Source organism: Gorilla gorilla, chromosome 16 (genome assembly GCF_029281585.2).
Source record: "Gorilla gorilla gorilla isolate KB3781 chromosome 16, NHGRI_mGorGor1-v2.1_pri, whole genome shotgun sequence".
Classification (NCBI taxonomy): Eukaryota; Metazoa; Chordata; class Mammalia; order Primates; family Hominidae; genus Gorilla; species Gorilla gorilla.
The window spans coordinates 81325342-81337149 of NC_073240.2; the positions used below are offsets into that span (position 1 = coordinate 81325342).

The 11808-nt window shown below is 47.8% G+C and overlaps 1 protein-coding gene and 1 pseudogene across 1 annotated transcript in view; one reads left to right on the forward strand and one right to left on the reverse strand.

The window, feature by feature from the left end:
- The window catches only part of MTHFS (methenyltetrahydrofolate synthetase), an 81989-nt gene extending 80626 nt beyond the window's left edge, over positions 1–1363 (reverse strand). The window contains exon 1 of the mRNA XM_063698761.1: positions 1249–1363. The gene's annotated coding sequence lies outside the window, so the exon portion shown is untranslated. The remainder of the gene's footprint in view (positions 1–1248) is intronic.
- Positions 763–5357, forward strand: LOC109023368 (proline-rich protein 2-like; annotated as a pseudogene).
- The last annotated feature ends 6451 nt before the right edge of the window (positions 5358–11808 follow it).

Consider the following 11808-nt stretch of genomic DNA (forward strand, 5'->3'; position numbering starts at 1 on the left):
TGCCTGTAGTCCCAACTATTCGGGAGGTTGAGGCAGGAGAACGGTGTGAACACAGGAGGCGGAGCTTGCAGTAAGCCAAGATCTCAACAGTGCTAAATGCATACATGGATTATCTTACTAAATTTTCATAACTCTATAGAGGTAAGTGCTATCATTATTTTCTCCATCATAGAGGAAGAAAGTGAAGCTCAGAATAACTTGCTCAAGGTCATACAAGCCTGGGCAAACCCAGGGCCTGAATCCAGCAAAGCTCTTAACTACCTCAGAACACTGCACAGTTCGAGCCCTGCAATACTACAGTCTATGAATGATTTCGATTTCACTAAGTTAGAAGTCTGAATTTCAACAGAGCAGAAACATTTTAGCTAAAAGGTAAAATTTTAAAAAGGATGAATTAAGAGAATTTCCCACAGACATCTTTATAATAAAAGGAGGGGAAAAGCCTCCCATGTCCTATTTATGAAAGTGATATTAAGGTGTGGGTCACAATTTCATCAAGAAGTGGCTTATGACAATACAGCTTTGGTTTAGGTATTAAAATAGGACTCTTTCTCTGCCCATAGGAGGACATGGAAATGAAGGATAGATGTGATAAATGTCAATTCAGAGCTCTGCAAAATGCCAGATTCAATTCTTGTTTTAAAATATCAGAGCCAGGGCTCTTGTTTCACCCTTGATTCTTCACACAAAACAGCACCATCCTCTGACCTCTTCACACAGAGCAAGCTTTACCCCACTACCTAAAGGGGAGTGCTGATCCACATGGTCTCCCCATCCACGCTAGAAATTGATCCCAAACACCAACCGCTGCATAGACGTCGCCGACTTTGGTCTGCACCCCCCGAACTTGGTGATACCTCATCAAGCCAAACCCCTCCCCAACATCCAAAATGCCCAGACCAGCATCCGAAAGCTGGTCTCTTATATAAAGCAGAATCCCTGCCTACAAAGCAGTTTCCCACCTCCGACTCCTCCCCACGGCGAACAGCCCTTCTGGATCCAACCAACCCACCAACCCCAATAGGACCCAGCACCCAGAGGGTCCACAATCCAGAGAAGGAGCTACAAGCCCTGTACTCGCAAGCCTCGAACCCCCAACTCCAACTGACCTCCCCTCTGCCAGAGCAAGACCACGAGTACCCGCCGAGAGCGGACCTGGCTGGCTACACGAAGCCAGGCGCCCAACAAGAGGGATCCTCCGGGATGTCCTCCGCCCCCGCCCAGCCCCGCCCAGCGCCCCGCGCTCACCAGCTCTCCTCCCCGTCCTCCTAGCCTGACAGACGCTCCAGGTCGTCCAGCAAGCCGCCCTCCCCCGCCGCCAGCAAGAAGGTGGCGTCCCGCAACTCCTCGTTATTCGTCCGCCTCGGGTCCATCCGGCCCCGCCGCCCGACTTTGCGCTGAGACCCAAGGGGAAGCCCCGAGGGGACCCCACGCCGTAGGAGGGAGTGGAGGAGCCGGCGAACCGCCCTGCCGGGACTATAGAGCCGGGGCCCAGCACAGCGCGAGCGGCTCCTCAGCTGTTCGTGCTGCTTCCCCAGCTTCTTCACCGGCTCCTGCAGCTTCCGCACCTCCTGGTCCGCGTTCACGTTGGAATTAACGTCCTCCATGCCGGCCCCGCTGCCTCCGCCGCCCGCTGCCCTCTAGCTCTCGCAACAAGGGAAGAGCCGGAGGAAAGAGGCGTCCATGCCGCTCACTCCAGCCGAGGCCCCCGCATATAGCAGGGCCAGGCCCCGTCGCCAGGGTTCCCCCAGCGCGAGTTCCGAAGCGCCGTTGGCCACAGATGAACCGCCTCCTCAGCGCCGGTCCGGGATTCGGGGAGGCAGCGCCAATATCCGGTCTCTGCAGCCATCTTCCCTCCGTCCCTCCTCCCACCGAGGGTCGGCCCTGTAGGTGACCTCAGAGCGTCGGGGATGGGCGTGGCCCCGTCGGGCGCTAAGAAGACCTCGCGCAGAGAGGACCGCCGAGCTCCCGACGGGGCGGGGCCAGGTGTGTGAGGGGCGGGGATTGGACCCGAAGGGGCGTGTCTGGACTGCCGGCGGAAGTGGAACGCGGCCTGACCTGCGACGGAAAGCCACTGCAAGCCCGGAGGCGAACAGAAGGCATTCCGCGAGCCGGGCTGAGGTGGTGAACACGGTCCTCGTTCACCCCGCCTATTGGTCTGGGCGTGTGGGGTATTCTCCACCCACTTATACGGCGTGTGGGACCGACGGGCCCGTCCTGCCCGGCTCCGGTCCGGATCTCGAGTAGGCGCTCAATGGGATTCGGGGAGACATAGTTTACTTTGTTCAGCAAATATTTAACCGATGTATATTTTAATGGGAGATTGTCTCCGCTGGCGGGAGCCTCAGAGACCGCCTGTGTCCTTTAAGAAACCCGAATTTCAGACAGTTAAGAGAGGTCTAAGGTCAAAATAATAATCATAATTTCTCCCTACTGGCCAGATACTATGCTAAGCCCTTTTTTATTTTATTATTTTTTGTCACCGAGGCTGGAGTGCAATGGCGCGATCTTGGCTCACTGCAACCTCCGCCTCCCGGTTTAAAGCGATTCTCCTGCCTCAGCCTCCCGAGTAACTGGGATTACAGGCGGGCGCCACCACGCCCCGCTGATTTTTGTATTTTAGTAGAGACGGGGTTTCGCCATTTTGGCCAGGCTGATCTCGACCCTGACCTCAGGGTGATCCGCTCACCTCAGCCACTCAAAGTGCTGGGATTACTGGCGTCAGCCACCGCGCACCCGGTCGTGCTAATCACTTTGAAAGGCATTATCTCATAGGTTAAAACATAGTTTTCCTGACTTAAAAGTTTACAGCACACTGGCGCAGAAGATGGAAAACCGCTGCTTGCCTTTCTCCGTTTATTGACTCACATTCTGCTCTTTGGATCATTTTCTTCGGAAAAAGTTTTCCAAAGTGTGTCTTGACTTTAAGTTGTGTATTAAAAGTATTTGAACACGCTGACAGATACTGAAGAATGCAGAAAATTGTATGAGTGTGAAAATCTGCCTTTATGATGTGTACTAGCAGCAGCAAATCCAAACAAAACTTAAGTGCTTTGTTTTGATCACATTCATTGGGCTTCAGATGTCAATTGTGCACTGCTTTGGCTTGTGTTTGCAGCCACAAACACAAGTGGAGTTATTAACGCCACTCACTACACTAAACACAAGTGGAAGTGATCCAGTTCTTTTTTTTTTTTTTTTTTTTAGATGGAGTCTCGCTCTTTGTCCAGGCTGGAGTGCAGTGGCATGATCTCGGCTCACTGCAAGCTCCGCCTCCCAAGTTCATGCCATTCTCCTGCCTCAGCCTCCTGCGTAGCTGGGACAACAGGCGCCCGCCACCGCGCCCAGCTAATTTTTTGTTTTTAGTAGAGACGGGGTTTCACCGTGTTAGCCAGGATGGTCTCGATCTCCTGACTTCGTGATCCGCCCGCCTCAGCCTCCCAAAGTGCTGGGATTACAGGCGTGAGCCACCGCACCTGGCCAGTGATCCAGTTCTATTACACCTGGGTGTGGACTCATGCCACGACTGATTTGCTTCTACCCTTTAGCTTTTCTAGTGCCTTACTTTCCTTGCCTAGAATATCCTGCCTGCCATAGCTGATTCCTTTTCTTAAAACCCCTACTCGCTCATTCATTCAGGAAACCTCTTCCTAAAAATTCCACAAAAATCTAATTATTCTTTGTATTCTAGCATTACCCGAGCCAGTTTTAAATAGGTGTTTGCAGTTTTTAAAAAATTGCATTATTTTCTAATAATTATTTTGTTTGTTTTTGTCTATTTACTTGATTTAAAGACACCGTTTTTGTTTACCATGTCTAGTACACTGACACAGTGGACACCCAATACTTGGTTTGTTGAAAGTTAAGTAGAATGTAAGTTCTTATAGGCCAAAGACCAGGTAGATGTTTATTCATAGCAAAAAAAACGTATTGTGTTAAAAGTTTGCTGGCTAACTGTAAGTCAAGTATTTTCCTAACTATACAGACCTAGTCAAAGTGAGAGGTGACAGCGTGCTGGCAGTCCTCACAGCCCTCGCTCGCTCTCGGCGCCTCCTCTGCCTGGGCTCCCACTTTGGCCGGCTTGAGGAGCCCTTCAGCCCACCGCTGCACTGTGGGAGCCCCTTTCTGGGCTGGCCAAGGCCAGAGCCGGCTCCCTCAGCTTGCCGGGAGGTGTGGAGGGGGAGGCGCGAGCAGGAACCAGGGCTGTGTGCAGTGCTTGCAGGCCAGCGCGAGTTCCGGGTGGGTGTGGGCTTGGCGGGCCCCGCACTCGGAGTGCCTGGCCGGCCCGGCCGGCCCGGGCAATGAGGGGCTTAGCACCCAGGCCAGCGGCTGCAGAGGGTGTGCTGGGTCCCCCAGTAGTGCCAGCCCACCGGCGCTGCGCTCCATTTCTTGCCGGGCCTTAGGTGCCTCCCCGCGGGGCAAGGCTCGGGACCTGCAGCCGGCCATGCCTGAGCCTCCCCGACAAGCACCACCCCCTGCTCCACAGCGCCCAGTCCCATCAACCACCCAAGGGCTGAGAAGTGCGGGCACACGGCGCGGGACTGGCAGGCAGCTCCATCTGCAGACCCGGTGCGGGATCCACTGGGGGAAGCCAGCTGGGCTCCTGAGTCTGGTGGGGACTTGGAGAACCTTTATGTCTAGCTAAGGGATTGTAAACACACCAATCGGCACTCTGTATCTAGCTCAAGGTTTGTAAACACACCAATCAGCACTCTGTCTAGCTCAGGGTTTGTGAATGCACCAATCCACACTCTGTATCTAGCTACTCTGGTGGGTACTTGGAGAACCTTTGTGTGGACACTCTGTATCTAACTAACCTAGTGGGGACGTGGAGAACCTTTGTGTCTAGCTCAGGGATTGTAAACGTACCAATCAGCACCCTGTCAAAACAGACCACTGGGCTCTCTGTAAAATGGACCAATCAGCAGGATGTGGGTGGGGCCAGATAAGAGAATAAAAGCAGGCTGCCCGAGCCAGCAGTGGCAACCTGCTGGGGTTCTTTTCCAGATTGTGGAAACTTTGTTATTTTGCTCTTTGCAGTAAATCTTGCTGCTGCTCACTCTTTAGGTCCACACTGCCTTTATGAGCTGTAACACTCACAGCAAAGGTCTGCAGCTTCACTCCTGAGCCAGTGAGACCACGAACCCACCAGAAGGAAGAAACTCCGAACACATCTGAACGTTAGAAGGAACAAACTCCGGACACTGCTGCCTTTAAGAACTGTAACACTCACCGCTAGGGTCCACGGCTTCATTCTTGAAGTCAGTGAGACCAAGAACCCACCAATTCCGGACACAAAAGAATGTATTTGTTTGCCAACGTAATTGTCAAGTAATATATGTTATCTGTATAATGCACATCTAAATATCATTGCTGTTTCGGACCAGTCTGAACATGTTGCCAGAGAGTTGAAAATCATGACTACTGGCCGGGCGCGGTGGCTCACGCCTGTCTGTAATCCCAGCACTTTGGGAGGCCGAGGTGGGCGGATCACGAGGTCAGTAGATAGAAACCATCCTGGCCAACATGGTGAAACCTCGTCTCTACTAAAAGTACAGAAATTAGCAGGGCATGGTGGCATGCACCTTTAGTCCCAGCTACTCGGCAGACTGAGGCAGGAGAATCTCTTGAACCCCAGAGACAGAGGTTATGGTGAGCCGAGATTGCGCCACTGTACCCCAGCATGGGTACAGAGCGAGACTCCGTCTCAAAAAAAAAGAAAAAAAAAAAAAAAGACTACTTCACGTATAGAAGTTCTCACTTGCGTTTAATGCTTTGTGAAATAGATTCCAACTAGTCAGTGTCTGTAAGGAGAACCCTTCCAATATACTCCTTGAAAAGAGTAGTTCACTGGACATAGGAAGTTAGCACTAATGTTTGGGGCAAGGAGAGCTTGTTGTAGTGTGGAACAATGAATTAAGAATCATAAAGCCTGATGTCGGGTTCTAGCTGTAGCATAAATGTGCTTGCCCTGATCACTTGTCTCTTAATCTCTGATCCTTAATTTAGAATATGTGAGTTGGAGGATCTCCAATATCTCTTCCAGGACCAAAAAGTAAAGGATTCTGATGAGTCCCCGTGGTTGCAAAACAAGAGTAAATATACTTAAATATATAAAGTTAATAGTAGATAGATATACTTGGATTTTTTAATTCAGTTGCCTTACTCAATATCTTACCTTTTTCATTCAGTAAATATTGAGCATCTACTATATGGCAGGCACCAATCTAGATATCTGGATGTTTAATAGGCCGTGTAAGTACAAGACAACTTTCGTGTTCTTTTTTTTTTTTTGAGACGGAATCTCGCTCTGTTGCCAGGCTGGAGTGCAGTGACGCGATCTTGGCTCACTGCAACCTCCAACTTCCAGGTTCAAGCTATTCTCCTGCCTCAGCCTCCCGAGTAGCTGAGATTACAGGCACGCACCACCACGCCGCCCAGCTAATTTTTGTATTTTTAGTACAGACAGGGTTTCACCATTTTGGCTAGGATGGTCTCGATCTCCTGACCTCATGATCTGCCTGCCTTGACCTCCCGAAGTGCTGGGATTACAGGCATGAGCCACCGTGCCCGGTGACAACTTTCAACTCATACCCACACATACACACACACCCTCGTCTGCTTGTCCTGTAGTCTTCACCGTCCCAGTAAATGGCAGCTCTTTTCTTATAGATGCTCAGACCAAAAACCCTAGGATAGTCCCTACTCCTCACTCCTCACTTTCTTTCACCCACCAAATCCCTTTTTTTTTTTTTTTTTTGAGATGAAGTCTTGCTCTGTCGCCAGGCTGGAGTGCAGTGGCCCGATCTCGGCTCACTGCAACCTCCGACTCCAGGGTTCAAGTGATTCTCCTGCCTCAGCCTCCCTAGTAGCTGGGACTACACCCGCGTACCTCCATGCCCAGCTAATTTTTGTATTTTTAGTAGAGATGGGGTTTCACCATGTTGGCCAGGATGGTCTCAATCTCCTGACCTCGTGATCTGCCCGCCTCAGCCTCCCAAAGTGCTGGGATTACAGGCGTGAGCCCCTGCACCCGGCCTACCAAATCCATTCTTTCAGCAAGTCATGCTGGCTCTGCATTCAAAATATGTCTGATTACTTCCCAGTACCTCCACTGCTGCGACTCTATTCAAGTCGCCACCTTCTCTTGTCTAGATTACAGTGGTACTGTTTTAATGAGCTATTCCACTTTGCTACTTACAGAATCTTGTGTACACGGCAACCAGATGATCCTTTGTGTAAGTCACATCAGGTCACTCTCCTGCTCAGAATCCTCCAGTTGCTTCCCAACGTATTTCAGAGTCTTTTCCCCGGCCTATAAGGCTCTGGATACTTGGCAACTTCCGCAAGTATCTCATTAAACCACCCTTCCCCTTCTCACTGTATCACACTGGCCCTCCCGATGTTCTTCAAACAAGCCAAGCGTGTTTCTACTTTAGGAACTTTGCACTTGCTTTTCCATCTATTTAGCATCTGTTCTTCCTCCACATTGTCATGTGACTGACTCCCTCACTTCATTCCGGTCTCTGCTCAAATATCACCTGAATTCACTATCCTCATTATGATGATTCTCCATAAAATAGCATGCCTATCCCCCATCCTCTTAATTCTGTTTCATTTTTCCTCAGACACATCTTTCTTTCCTTCCTTCCTTCCTTCTTTCCTTCCTTCATTCCATCCTTCTTTCCTTCCTTCCTTCCTTCCTTCCTTCCTTCCCCTTTCCTGCCCATCTCTTCTCAACAGAATGTGAACTTCATGAGAACGGAGTTCAGTTACATTCCCAGTGCCTACAACAGTGCCTAGTACATGCTGAGTGCTCAATAAATGTTTTTTGAATGAGTGAATGGATTTAGGTTAAGTGAAGCCTCCTAAAAGAGAATTTCAGATAATATGGTTATATCTTAAGTCCTTGAAGGGGAAATTTGCAATTATTTTGAATGGCTGACTTTTTTTTTTATTTTGAATCAGAGTTTTGCTCTTGTCGCCCAGGCTGCAGTGCAGTGGCACAATCTCGGCTCACTGCAACCTCCACCTCCTGGGTTCAAGCAATTCTCCTGCCTCAGCCTCCATAGTAACTGAGATTACAGGTGCCCACCACCACACCTGAGTAATTTTTGTATTTTTAATAGAGACGGAGTTTCACCATGTTGGCCAGGCTAGTCTCAAACTCCTGACCTCAGGTGATCTGCCTGCCTGTAATTCCCAAAGTGTTGGGATTACAGGAGTGAGCCACTGCGCCCAGCCGAATGGTTGACTTTTTTTTTTTTTTTTTTTTTTGAGAAGGAGTCTCGCTCGCTTTGTCGCTCCGGCTGGAGTGCAGTGGTGCAGTCTCAGCTCGCTGCAATCTCCGCTTCCCGGGTTCAAGTGATTCTCCTGCAGCTGGGATTACAGGCGCCCACCACCATGCCCGGCTAATTTTTGTGTTTTTAGTAGAGACAGGGTTTCACCATCTCGGCCAGGCTGGTCTTGAACTCCTGACCTCGTGATCCACCCACCTCGGCCTCCCAAAGTGCTGGGATTACAGGCGTGAGCCACCACACCCGGCCGGTTGACTTTTACAATTATATTTTCCCATTCCAAAAGAGCAACATGTCATACTATATATGTCATCCTTAAAACTAGGTCACTCTCCACCTCCTGAGAGCTAACAGCCCTTAGGAGTTGCTGAGGAGAGAGTATGAGGACAAGAATATTTCCTTTCTATCCTTAACCTTGCCAGGATCTTCCTCTTTCTGGTGAACTATGATACCCTGTCCTCTCTGGTGACTCAGAAGCTTTAGAGCATTTTTTTTAAGTCACTGTAAATGTGACTGTTGTGTAGATACAAGAACTGTTATATAGATACAGAGCTAGTAGGTGTCTGAAGTATGCATCGCAGTTAGCCCAAATAGCTTTTCAGGGGTTGTCTTTTATGATAGCCTTGCTTTCTTACTGGAAGAGGGACTGTCTTCTTTTCTAAGCAGGTGTGGCCATTTTCATAACTTGCTCCTACATGCATGTTAGCTCTTAGCAAAATTCCTGACAAAGTGGAAAATATTACAAGCCACTAAAAGCATTTAGAATGAAAAACTGTTACTCAATGGCTTAAAGATTATTTAGCCATTCTAAAATCCTAAATCAAAGTGTGTGTGTGTGTCTGTCTGTCTGAGCACATGCTAAAAAGTAATTTAGAAATTACTAGACATAGAAATATTTGCATTTCCTTAGAAAATGCTCACTCCTTTGACAAAACCTTTGCTATCCAATCCATCCATTTTTTAAAATAACAGATCATTTCACTAGACGGTCTGTTCATTTAATCTTTATGGGTACACATGGTCAGGTATTTTCTATTTATCCTCTTTCATTTATTCCTTACCAGCATCCTTCCTCCAGATGTGCCTCCCTCTGGTCTATCAAAGGGCCTCTTCTTCACTGTCTTGGCACAATGCAATTTTACAAAGGAATCCCAGGAACCTTAAAGGTTAGGTATATAAGAATTGAAAGCTTGGTGGCAAAAAGAAAGGGGAGTTTCTTAGAGGGATTCTGTCTAGACGGTGGTCCCCTACCACACTGTTGGGGGGCATATATTATATAGATGTAGGGGTGGGTAAGTCTGTGATCAGAGCAGAGGGTGAACAGGTTCTTGAACTGTTAGGAAGCTGCTGTCTTACCCAAAGTGAAACAATACCTTGTCTTTCACCGTTTTTCTGGCAGGAGATGGAAAAATAAGATTCTTAAATAACATCTACTATTTCTTTTTTTTTTCTTTAGTATATCAGTAGGACAGTGAAGTTGGAAAAGTGGAATATGAACCATTTCTGAATGTCTTTGATGTTCTAGAGAAACTACTATTCGAAGATGGAAGAAAACATACTGGGAATAATCCAAATCTCCAAATCAATAAGATAAGTCTCAATAATCTGCCCTAGGATTTAAAATATATTATTCTGAGTATTGACTTGGAGATGCAATGGAGAGAGTAGATTATAAATAGAAACTTGTATCAAGCAAAAGTAAATTAAGCTGCCATTAAGATACTTATATAATTAGCCTTCTAAGAAGTTGTAGCGAATTCCATTTCCGAGTCTTTGGGTACCCCTGGAGTATTACACAGACAAGGACATCATCAACTATTCAATTTGACCAAGTATGTCTACAAAGTTACTTTCTGTCCATCATCCTTCTTACGTAGACAAAGTTATATGTGCCCTGGAAGTTTAATTCTGTAAATATCCAGGTCTCCAAACTGGCCCAGTAATAATAGTAACAGCTATTGACCACTTTTATGACACGTAATAATTCATTTAAAACTCACCATAGTCTTTAGAGGTAGCTGCTGTTACCATCATCATCTCCATTTTACAAATGAAGAAACTGAAACACAGAGAGGTTAAATAATTTCCAGTCCCATAGCCAGAAGGTAGTGGAGCTGAATTTGAACCCAGCTGATCTGACTTCAGAATTGCGCTCACAATCTTCTTTGGCCCGTGAACATGATGAGTTCTCCATTCTTTTACTTAAGAAAGTATTAATACCTAGTTAGCCACCCTCTGGCATAGGGATTGAGGCACAAGGTTGAGAACTTAAGGGTCATTGCCTTTATGATATCCAACAACTCAATCTTCTTCCTCTAAGAGCAAGTTTGCCAGTTTTGATGTCTCAGCACCTCTGGAATCCAGCACTGGAGGAATCAGTTCCTTAGAGAGGAAGGCAGTTCCTGGATCTCTTGTTCGAAAGTTGGCTGTATATTTGGGCAGTACTCCAGCTACTGGAGAGATAGGTAGGAAAGCCGGGAGACCCATCAGTCAGCAGTTTGCTAAACTGAAGTTTCAGTGTCCAGGCACAGTGGCTCACGCCTGTAATCCCAGAATTTTGGGAGGCCGAGGCAGGCAGATTATTTGAGGTCAAGAGTTCAAGACCAGCCTGACCAATATGTTGAAACCCCATCTCTACTGAAAATACAAAAAAATGAGCCAGGCGTGGTGGTGCATGCCTGTAGTCCCAGCTACTTGGGAAGCTGAGGCAGGAAAATTGCTTGAACCCAGGAGGTGGAGGTTGTAGTGAGCCTAGATTCCGCTACTGCATTCCAGCCTGGGCGACAGAGTGAGACTCCATCTCAAAATAAAAATAAAAATAAAGCTTCAGCATCTGAGCTTCTCATTGCAAAGGTTAGTGAACTAGCCCAGCCTGTAGGAGTTTTTGGGAGCAGAAGTTAGCGGAAGGAGTCTTTTACCCAGGGTAGTAGTACCACCACAATCAACAAAGCAAGAAGATTTGAGAGTCAGAATTTACTGGCAACAGTCCTGGGCCTATACATCAGAGAAGAAAAATTTGAACGGGTCCTGAAATAAGATTAGAAGCAGATCCGGAAAGCAAAAGTAAAGAGCCAGGGAAACAAATGAAAGCCAGGCGCACTGGGTTCAATGCTAGATGAGAGGGTGAGTCTTTGTGAATGCCAAAAGGAAGTGGTTGCAGGCAGTTGCAACCTTTGTTTCCATGCCCTTTGTAGCAGGGCATTTGGAAGAAACAGTTGCATTTAAGGGTTAGGGATTCTGTGCCTTGGCGGGGTTGTGAGTTTCCAGCATTGAGACCAGTTGGTAACCAGATCTGCTCGACTAGAGCCCAATCTGCAAAGCTCCCTAATGCAGAAGAGTCCACCATTGTGTAGATTCTATCTTCCCATGGTTCCTAGAAACCAGATAGCCTTCATCGCACATCTTCACTCTATTCTAGAGAAATGAGGGCAAGGTGTTGGGCAGGGCAGGTTAGAGATGAATAGTCGGGTATGGCACAGGTGGTTCCCTGTTATCAGTGGGTATGGTTTAC